The sequence below is a fragment of the Vombatus ursinus genome, unplaced genomic scaffold, assembly GCF_900497805.2.
Source record: "Vombatus ursinus unplaced genomic scaffold, bare-nosed wombat genome assembly UNPS02014830.1, whole genome shotgun sequence".
In the NCBI taxonomy this organism is placed as follows: Eukaryota; Metazoa; Chordata; class Mammalia; order Diprotodontia; family Vombatidae; genus Vombatus; species Vombatus ursinus.
The window spans coordinates 43,513,678-43,525,347 of NW_020954608.1; the positions used below are offsets into that span (position 1 = coordinate 43,513,678).

At 35.8% G+C, this 11,670-nt stretch overlaps 1 protein-coding gene across 2 annotated transcripts in view; it reads left to right on the plus strand.

Annotated features, from left to right (window-relative positions):
- Positions 1-1,310: 1,310 nt before the first annotated feature.
- Positions 1,311-11,670, plus strand: part of ABCC9 (ATP binding cassette subfamily C member 9) — a 194,025-nt gene continuing 183,665 nt past the window's right edge. For both annotated transcript variants that reach the window (XM_027838609.1, XM_027838610.1), the window contains exon 1: positions 1,311-1,529. The gene's annotated coding sequence lies outside the window, so the exon portion shown is untranslated. The remainder of the gene's footprint in view (positions 1,530-11,670) is intronic.

The following is an 11,670-nucleotide window of genomic DNA, read 5'->3' on the forward strand; positions in this document are numbered from 1 at the left end:
ACTTGTCTTTTTCTTGAGATCCCAGGGAAACTCAGATGGGGCATCAGTAATTGGGCACTTGAAGTTCCGGCTGGGCCTCTCTATCTCGAATTTTGCCGAGCAAGCAAATAAAATCTTGACTTCTCCCAACCATGGATTGCTGTTTTGCATAAGCAGAGACGTCAGGCTCGGCCTGACACTGCGGTCAGTAAGTTTGTTCCATGGTTTCTCTGGCCAAAAGCAAAGTGTCCTCCCTCTAAAAGTACAACTACCTTTTGCACAGAGTTTAATTCCTTTCCTGGAATTCCCAGGAACTGAGAAACCTACCCTAGAAGAGCTGGAGTACAACTCGGCTGATGTAATTAGGTCTGTTTCTTTTCCTTTTTTTTTTTTATTTAATCTCGCAGGAGGGAAGGCGGCTATCATTCACCTATCTCTTGGAGTTAATTAACTACGAGGCCGGTGTCCACACTGAGTGTTTGAGGCTGATGTTGACATCACGTGGGAGTCATGCCACCGCCTGCTAGCTCTTTCCTGTGGCTCTGGGAACCCGGCTTTTAAAAATTAGTATAGTAACTAAAAATATATTTAGTGAAATATCCTGAATGTCAGGGAAAGGGAGAGATTAAGGCCTATATCGTCTTTTTTTCAGTAACAATTAAGACGGCGGTGGGTGAATTGTATAGGAGGTCCAGAAAAGGTGGTTTACTTTTGGAGTTTTATAGAGGATTTTTTAAGATACGAAGAGGTGGAGAGTCACTCACTCCGCTCATGGGAACCAACCTCCCCCTTTTTAGGAGCTGAGTTTTGTGATGGAGTGATCCCTTTAGCTTCGACCTTGGTCAGGCAGAGCCTCAAAAGTAATCAAGCATCTCAGATGGCACCCAAGACCCAAAGAAATGTTTCTGTCACATACCATACTGCTGCATAGCTAACCTACACACTATCGGATATTCCTTTAGGAAAACACAGTGAAATAAATGGCCCTTGTCCCAAATCTGTTTCCTTATGTGGCTAATAAGACTATGTGTCTACAAGAACGTAGTGATTCCATTTTTTAAAATTCACATTACAAATCAGTACTACGTGTCTGATATCGAAAATACAACTCGTGAGAATCTTGAATATTGAAAGGAGCCTAAACAGTTTAGCAAAGGAACGCTACTCTAAAATTTTAAAATATAACGAGAAGAATATTTAACCCTAGAGAGTTTGTACCTCAAGTGGGTTCGCTGGAAAGGAGGCAATCAAGATTTGGGACAAAGTTGGGGGTGGAGGATGGGGGGGGGGGGTCTTAAATCGGATGCCTTCACTCGATGTCTCTCGTTCCATTTCCTGCCTCTGAAGCAACAGTGTCTGTCTGGGCGAGAGAGCACTTCGTACAATTTAGAAACTCGATAGGAGGCAGCAGCTGATCTCAGACCACCCTAAAAATAATTCGCGGCAGGGCTCTACGTGCTTCATTCGCGAAGGCAAACTCTATCACCCGAGTTAATTCTCCTATAGTAAGAGGGCAACACGGGCTCTTAAAAATTCTTTTAAGACTAAAGGTAAGCGACACACAATTTGGTCTAACTTTTCATCAATCACTGGGCGGGAGTCTAATCTTTTCCTCCCTCCCCAACCCTCTCCAGCCCCTTCTCCTAACCCCTGTGACTTAGTCTATAGGACCCTGTGCGGGCTTGCGCGGAGCCTTGGGGGAGGGGAAGAGAGAGTGTGTGTGTGTGTGTGTGTGTGTGTGTGTGTGTGTGTTGGGGGGTGGTGGTGGTGGTGATGCGAAACTTAGAAGCTGCCTTTCTTGAGCCAATGGAAAACATTCAGAAGTCTCGGGGTGCTTCTCTTCGCTCCCCCTTGACATCTGTAACTTCGTGGAATGATTTCTCGGTTTGTTTTCCAGTGTTTGGGAATTTTAGGAGTTCGGTTGTCTTGGCTGGAAACAAAATCTTGAGCAAATTTAGTAAACTAGCGTTCCTGGAGAAGGTAGCAGCACAGGTGGCTCCGTAAGTAGTTTCAAGTAGTAGCAAGCACGTGGTCGTGCCATTTGCTTTTTACCTTAGGTATTTAATGTGGCCAATTCTTGCATTTTTTTTTTTTTTGCATCCTTCTAAAAATTGAGAGTGTTGAAAGTGTTGGAGTCAATCTCCATAGTCATTTAAAAGCAGAAGAGTAAACTTAGTTCAGGCCACCAAATGACTAACTAGTGTTTATTTTGACTAGCGGTTGTCACAGTTGAATCCTCAGACGTTTCTTCAGTAATCTTTTCTTTAAAAACATTATATTTGATGAAATAGGATACAACGAAGTAGCTTCTGCAACCTCTTGCTGAAGAAGCTCTAGCCATGGATAAGAAGGATACATTTAAAACTTCATGGTTTGCACACCTACAGAGATTTAGATAATCTCTGAATAAGCACAATGGCTTGTACGAAGCCATAAATCTTTGCTGATTTGAACTGCATAGCCAACATACAAATTTACTTACCTTATGATACCATAAAAGTTAGATCACATTGTGTATCACTTATGATACCTGTTCTGGGTTGTGAGACTACTTTAAAACAACCTAGAAAATAGAGACTCAGAAGTAATGATTTGTATGAAGTACTAAAGAAGGATGGACAATTATGACAGTAATTTTACTGATAATTACTGATACTAATAATAATTTTACACATAGAATTTAACAAATCAGTTCACAATAACACCTCCCTTTGTTCCTTACAATGTTCACAGGATTTTTTAAAGTGTTACACCTCCAATGGACGGGTTTGTTGGCAAAATAAATGACATGATTATCAAACAACACTTATTTACAAATTCGGAACAATACCTTATAGTTCAAATTGCCATGTTCCCATTTTATAGATGAAGAAATGAAGAAATCAAAGAACCAAATGACCTGGTAATTCTACCTGGTATTTTGATATCAGTAACTGAATTCAGTCCCTTGACTTTCAATATTTATCCATTTAAAAACTATGAATATTTCTAATAGCAATTCTGCTATGGAATTGATAACCTTTAATGAATTTTAGTGTTCTATGTCCCCTCCTCCCCCATTTAAAGTTAGGGATACTGTTGAAAATGATCTCAATGTATGCTTCAACATTTTTTATTCAGAATGTTCCAGAAGTCTTAGTGGCACTAATGCTTAAAATGACAGTAAGACTTCTAGGACATCTCATACAAAGTTGATTTTAAAATATTGCTTGAAAATATGAATATCCCCAATATGCAAAAGGTATTTGGCATTTTAAAAAATAAGTTTGATTGAAATATTTTTATATTACCAGAATTTATTCATTGGCATCTCTTTCAAATACATTTTGGGAACCTGTAAATGAAAAATAAACACCACCTACTCTCCTGAAAAAGCTATCATCATCATCAAAAATATCTGACTTTCTTATTTCATGTCTTTAAAATTTAGCAAATCTAAGTCTTTTCCCTTGCAGGCTACCAAAAATCTGCAGTTATGAAATTAACTTGCATTTTATTATTTGACATTCATCAGGAAGACTAGCAGCCCATGGGAAAAAAAGTATAGCTAGGACCACTTGGTCAATGACACTCTGTAATGTCACAGCTTTGCAAAGGAGTCTGTATGGTTGAAAAATGTCAAGAATTTTACTCAGGAACAGAAATTTTGCTTCCTGAATAGCAACAAGGAATGCACTTCATAACAAATTTCTTTACCATAAGCAGGATATTGCTCTAGTCCAGGGAGTCACTATCATCACATAAAACCTTTACTGAATACTGATGTGTTCAGAGTAGACAGCATACCAAAGTAAATAGAATTCCTTATTAGAGTTCTTCAGATATTCTCCCTGTTATCTATCACATATCCATCTGAAGGAATGGAGAATCATTTCCTAGAGTCTACCCATTTTTGTAGTCAGAAATGGCTAGTCAGGATGTAATTCTCTGAGGCATCTTTTATTATAATAATCTTTGCCATCAATTAATATTGAATGTGAACACTGAATGATACTGTCTAAGGATCTTGTTAAATATATATGCAATGTTATTAAGATATCTCTCACTCTCAGTGCCCAATGTGGACACAGTCACACATGTCAACAATGGTGTTGTGGAAAGGATGAATTAGGGGACCTAGATTCTGTATTAGCAGACCAGTTGTATTATCTTGGGTGGGTTCCTCCTTTTGAGTTCTTTGTTTCTTCCTTAGTAGATGAAATAGTTTAGATTAAGTGATCTCTGGAGTCCCTTCCTGCTCTAACATCTTCTGATCTTACTCACTGTACTATGGAAATTTATCAAATATTTATTATAACTGGTCCTTGTTCATGAGGACCTTTTTCAGTAGAGAAAACAGCAAAGAGCTGCTTGGTGATCTTCCCAGTATTTTGATCATTGGCTAGTATTTGACATGAATTTTACTGTCAGTTTGAAGCCCTCCAAATGAAGGGAGATGCAAAGTACAGTGAAGCTCTCCAGTTTGGAATACAGGGCCTTGGGGGAAGTATTTTAATACCTGTAATCAATGATTCTGTAAAAGAAGAGGGTGAGAAATAACAACTGTCATTCGAGTGTATGAAAAAAAATATACAAAGAATGTTGGAAAGGTTCTTCTCCTTAATTTAGGGGATGGGAAAGGTTGGAGCAGATGATCTCTAATGGTTCTTTAGGTTATATTAATGTAAATGGAGTGTTGAAAGAAACAATTGATGAAAAGGGAAAAGGGGATTCAGGAAGTGGGAGGGGAGATTTAAATGAGAGATTTGGGTTGAAGAAACAAATTGAGAGCTAAGGGCAATATGTGAGGTGAAAAGGCTGAAATTGGAAGGAGGAAATGATTTAAAGACCTTTATGTTAATAATGTGAAATGCATGCTTGAGTGTGCTTCTGATATTTTAGATAACAAATCAGGGATGATTTCAGGTGAACATAATATTTATTTATACACAGTGTTGCCTAGTCTTTGAAATTCAGACCCCTCAATATTAACCCTAGTTGTGTCCCTCTTAAGTTTTTAATCTTAGGTAATCATTGTGTTTCTTGATTATTTCCTTACCTTGTCCCTAAAATCCAATTCCATTTTACTCCAGGAAAATATTTTAGGATTAAGATACTGTGTATAAAGTACCCAGAAATCATTAGAAGAAATGTAGTATGTAAATTCAAGGTGTTTTTCTTACAGCAATGATAATGACCAATGTTTAAGTTTTAAAATTTAACTAAAGAAAAATAATACCTGTTTCATGAAATTATTGGAATGCTATACAACTGATATTCCTGTTCCTTTCATTTGAATCATTTACACATTTGTTCTGAGTATCCTTGAATTCTCCCAATCTTCTCTACTGAATTAAGATAACAATCTAAGAAAATTTTCACAGTGAAAGAAAAAAGTACTTTTTTTCCTATTTTAACCTGTTTTTTACTAGAAATACATTTAACAGATGAATAAATTAAGAATGAGGAAAGGAATAGTTCAAATTTTAAATTCATGCTTCAAGTCATTTTTAATTCTCTTTTTTCCTCAGACTAAAACAATAATTTTTTTTTACCATTTATCAAATGTGTTACCATATCTTGAATTTTTACATTTGATTTTTCCATTTTATACTTTTTAAAAGGTAGAAACATCTAGAATTAGAGATGATAGTGATATTATATCCTTATAAGGGTGTGTGTGTGACTCATTTGCTAAATGCGAAAAGAGAAGCTGTTAATACTTAGATGACTTGGAAGGGGTTCTTTTTAAGTTGTCCATAATCACTCAACAGTTGATCCACTATACAGTCTTCTCTGTGCTGTTCTCTAAATGTGGAAGACACTAGTTGATGTTTCACTTTGTCATTTTAAAAAGGTTGAACTCTGAAGTTAGTGAGGTTTTACACATATGATAGAGAAGCAGATATTTTGTAATTTTAGAATCTTATATACTGCTGGTGATTCAGAAAGAACCAATCAGACAACTTCCTCATAGAAGAGTAAAAAAAAATCTTTGGGATACCAGACTTAAATTTAAGAATTTTTTAGACCAATAGGAGAATGTGTGTGTGTGTATGTGTGTGTGTGCATGTATATATGTATATATATATATATGTGTGTATACACACATATATTCCCTTTCATGTGTCAAAAACTCAAAATTGTCTAATCTGAAAAAAGTAAAACCAACATAGATCTAGAACTACAAGTGACATCAAAGGCCATTCAGTCCAACCACTTCATTTTTACAGATGGTAAAACTGAGGCCCAGGAAGGTTAAGGGAGTAGTCACAAGATCACACATATGATAATCATAATGACAATAGTTTACATTTGTATAGTGTCTACTATGTGTCAGACACTGTGTGAAGTACTTTACAAGTTTTATCTCATTTGATTCAACGACCCTGGGAGGTTGGTGCCGTTATTATCTTCTGAGGAAACTGAGGTAGACAAAGGTTAAGTGATTCATCCAAGCATACAGAGCTAATCAGTGTCTGAGGTAGAATTTGAACTCAGGGCATCCTGACTCCTGGCTCAGCAATCTGTGCACTGTGGCACCACCTAGCTGTCTCTAGCAAGCAATTCAGGGGAAAGGAATGGTGAATATGAACTATCTTCAAATCCTTTGTCCCTAAATCCAGTGACATTTCCTCTGACCCCATGGATCTGAAGTAAACTTCTCTGCTACAGCCTATACTATCTATCATTTTATTGTTTGAATGACTGTGGAATTTGGATTTGTTTGCTCTATTCCTTGTTTCTTCATCAATTTCCACTTCATAGTCATTTCCAGCTCATTTTTTACATATATTAGTGAGCCAGTGGACGTGGTAGATGTTCCTTTGCAGTTGTATGTTCTTATTTTAAAGAATCATGAATATGTTCATATTTGTAATTAATTATAAATATAATTAATTAAAACATAATTAAATTAGAATATATTTAATTGGAAGTATAATTAATTAGAACATAATTAACATTTTCATTGGAAGGTTCTCTGAGTTGATAGAGAAGAGGCAATTCTTATAAAGCTGCTAGTAGCATTGATATAGTGATTCACCTTTCTAGCAACTATTATATGTGAGGGTAATCTCATAGTACTCAAAATCCTTTCCCTCATGGCAGGTGCAGTGTTCACTATAACTGCTGTGAATTTTGAATTTGATTTCTTGAAGAATACTAAAGCATGATTCTGAGGTAATCTGACTGATTTTTTGAATCTCTTAGCACATTTAATTCATAGGTTCTTGTTTTTATTAGTTGAAAGATACGTTGGAGGTCATCTAGGCCAACATCCTTGTTTTACTGATGAAGAAACAGAGGCCCATGGCCATACGTTTAGGGACAGAGGCAGGATTTGAGTCCAGTTCCTCTGCAGCACACTGCTTCTTTTAAATTAGTTTATAAATTAAATTTTTTCAATTAACATTTATTTTCACTCTCTCCCACCTTCTCTATCCATTAAAAGAAAAGAAAAACAATCCTTGTAAAATTATGCATAGACAAGCAAAATAAATTCCAATGTTGTCCTGTTAAAAAAAAAAGTCTCAATCCGTATCAAAAGCCCATTGCCTCTCTGTGAAGAAGTGGGTAGCATATGTCCTTATGAGTCCTCTGAAATCATGGTTGGTTATTGTGTTGTGAGAGTTCCTAAATCTTTCAAATGTATTTGTTTTACAATTTTGCTTTTATTGTGTAAATTGTTATCTGTGTTCTGCTCATTTCATTCTGCATCAGTTCATACAAGTCTTCCTAGATTTCTCAGAAACCATCCCCTTTATTATTTCATATAGCTCAATTGAATAGTATTATAATTCCAATCATAATTTATTGAACCATTCTTCAGTCATTGGGCAACCCCATAGGCTCCACTTTTTTTTTTACCATCATAAAAGAAGCTACTATAAATGTTTTTGCAAATATAGGTCCTCTTTCTTTTTCTTTGATCTCTTTAGAAGGGGATATACAAAGTTTAATAACTTTTGGGTATAGTTCCAAACTGCTTTATAGAATGGCTGGAACAATTTACAGTTCCAACAATGACTTATTGTACTTGTTTTTGAACAGCCTCAAGATTTATCATTTTTTTTCTTTTTTTTTTTTGTTGATTCACTAGGTATGAATTGGAACTTGATAGATGCTTCAGTTTGCATTTCTATAATTATTAGTGATTTGGAGCATTTTTAAAAATTTGGCTACTGGTAGCTTTGATTTCTTCCTTACAAAAGTTCCTATTTATATCTCTTGACCATTTTTCAAATGGGAATGGATCTTATTCTTATAAGAATATATATTATAATATATATTCTTATATATAATCACTTCCATCTATACCTTGGAATTGAGAGCTTTATCAGAAAATCTTACCATAAATATTTTTTCCCAGTTACTTGCTTCCCTTCTAATTTTAGTCACATTGGTTTAGTTTTGCAGAAACTTCCTAACTTTATGAAAAAAATCCATTTTATTTTCCTTTGTTTTGAACTTTTCTTCCTCTCTAAAGATCTGTAAGGTAATTTCTTCCTTGTTAACCTAATTTGTTTTTGATGTCACCTTTTATGTCTAAATCATGCATCTGTTTGGAGCTTATCATAATATGTGGTATAAACTGTTGGTCTTCCATACTATTTTCCAGTTTTCCTAGCAGTTTTTGTCAAATAATGAGTTTTATCTCTGCAACTGAAGTCTTTGGGTTTATCAAACACAATGTTGTATTTGTTTATTTCTCTGTACTATGTACCTAATTGACTTCTTTACTTGTTAACCAGTGCCAAGTCAGTTTGGTAAGTATTGTTTTGTAATATAGTTTCAGATCGGGTACTGCTAAGTTCTCTTCATTGATATTTCTCTTGACCTTTTGTAACTTGATATTTTTTTTTAGTTCCATAAAGAATCTTTTTTTTTTTTGGCTTTTTGGTGAGGCAGTTGGGGTTAAGCGACTTGCCAAGGGTCACACAGCTAGTAAGTATCAAGTGCCTGAAGCTGGATTTGAACTCAGGTCCTCCTGACTCCAAGGCCAGACCTCTATCCACTGTGCCACCCAGCTGCTCCAAGTATCATTTCGCAGTTTTATTGGTATAGCATTGGATAAGTAGAGTAATTTAGATGATGTTTAGATAGTATTTTCATGGCAATTAATGGTTCTTTGGTTATTAGATCTGTTGTTATTTTTTGTAAAGGATATTATGTAGTTGAATTCAATAATTTCTGTGTGGTTTTAGTAAGGTAGCTTTGTAAGTATTTCATATGTTTTGTAATTATTTTTAATGGGATTTCTCTGTCTCTTCCTTTTGGGATTGGTTGGCAATATATAGAAACACTGATGATTTGATTTTATTCCCTGCAACTTTACTGAAGTTATTAATTTTCAGTTATTTTTAGTTGAATCTCTTGAGTTCTATAAGTAGACCATAATAGACACATAATAATTTTGTTTTCTCTTCACTAATTCTTATTCCCTCAATTTCTTTTTCTTGTCATTACTGTAGCTAGCATTTCTAGTACTATATTAAATAGTTGTGGTGAAAATGGGCATCCTTGCTTTACCTCTGATCTTATTGGAAAGGTCTCTAGCTTTTCTTCATTCACATAATTTTTGCTCTTGGATTTAGATCCTCTTTACAAAGAAAATGGTGAGCGAAATAGAATGTGCTCAGCATTAGTAATCTAGATTTGATGCATTTTTTTCAGCTCCCTCACGTTTCAACTTTTTTCCCTTCCCAGAGCCTAATCACAGGTTCTTTTCTTTCTTTCCTTTTAAAACATTCTTCATGATCCACCGGTGGTAGGAGTTTGTTTTGCTTAAGACTAATTCCTCCCTGAATCTGCCTTCTTTTTAATTTCCTCTTTGTTACCTCCTTTCTACTTTCTCCTTTCACTCCTGTTTCCCTGTTGTGTCAAATATATTTCTGTACCCATCTGGGTATATTGTGTATATTTTCTCATCCTTCCTTTGGGCCTGCTCCTTATTGATTGGTTTCATAGTATGTGCCATATGCAACACTTCTGGATGCTGCTTAGCTACATGTGTAGTTTCTATCAGATACTGGTTGATTAGATACTGATCAGCTGGACACATAACCTCCATTGGATCTAGCTCTTTGAATGCTACTTCATGGCCTGTAGGTTCTGGCTCAGCTAAAATCCTTGGCTTTCTCTGTCTCAAGGAATATTGTTGTTGTTCTGTCATTCAGTCATGTCTGACTTTTTGTGACCCTATTTGGGGTTTTCTTGAAAAAGATACTGAAGTAGTTTGCCATTTCCTTCTCCATCCTCAAGGAAAGAGCAGGTACTAATTGATCATTTAGCTTAAAACCCATAGGGTTTTTCTCACCAGTTCCTTTAGAAGAGGCAGAAACCATTATTTTAGCCAGCAGAAAAGACTTCCCTGTGGGAAACAAGCTTCTCAGCCTTCTTTTTCACTTGTGTAGTGAACTACTTTGTTCCTAATAATTTTAGCTATGGTTTTTCCCTCATCTCCCCAATAGGAGATGCTTAACTCCTATTGAACTCTTGAACACAGGATAGAGTTACTCCTAGTAACTAGTTTCCTCAGGAATTGAACTCTTGAACACAGGATAGAGTTACCCCTAGTTACTAGTTTCCTCAGGTTGAAGTCTATAATCTTTTTGACTCAGTTTACTAGTCACTGGGGTTGGGGTGGTGGGTCTCTGTGAGTTATTTCTCTCTTGCTTTTGGTGGGCATTCCACATACCACTCAATTTTAATTTTTGTGGGCTTGACTCTAAACCATATAAGTCCTATTTGCCAAAGATGACAAAACAGCTCTGTGGTTCAAGGCTTCCCTTATTTTCAAACTCTGATCCTTTTCTGTTTTCACATAGACATGGGAGAAGTGGGGTGTTTGGACCAAGCTATGCAGAGGAACAAGGTTATCACGTCTTCTACTTTCCTAGCCACATTACTAGTATTTCCTAGTATGGCTACACATAGCAGGTATGGGCAGGCAGAGCCTGAAGGGAACTTTGAAGCTCATCTTTGCCTACTCATCTAAACAAATGTGTCTCCTCATCAAAGCAGTGATTTTGCGAGGATCTATGCATTTGATACAACCAGGATGCCAAGGCTCCAAAGATTTTTTGAACTGTATTGTTCTTCCGGAATTGGCCTAAATGATATTCAATTCAATTCAGTAAACATTAATTAAGTGGTTGTAGTGGATACTACAAGGAATAGAAAGATTAATAAAACACATTTTTTATCTTTATGGAAGTTATAATGTAATAGGGAGGATAAAAATGCAAATAACAGTAATATAAGGTAGAATGTGATATGAGAAGTACAAATAGAATGCCAGGGAGAAGTGGACAAGGGGAAGATCATACTTGTCCCTTATGGGTGGATTTCACTTTTAGATATAGTCAGAAGCCAGTCAGCATAAAGTCTATTCTATTGAATAAGATGGGTGATTAGTGTAATACTTTTTTTATAAACAAAAAAGAAGAGGGAATAAATATCAAATGATAAGACTGATTTTCTTGTGGTATTTGTATGCTGTTTCTGAAGGTAGTTTCATAGATAAGTCAAATAAATCTTCAGAGCAATGATAACACCATTAGAAGTGAATAACCAAAGTAACTATGAATTTGACAACATTTATTTGAGAGAGAAAACACACACACACACACACACACACACACACACACACACACACACACACAGAGAGAGAGAGAGAGAGAGAGAGAGAGAGAGAGAGAGAGAGAGAGA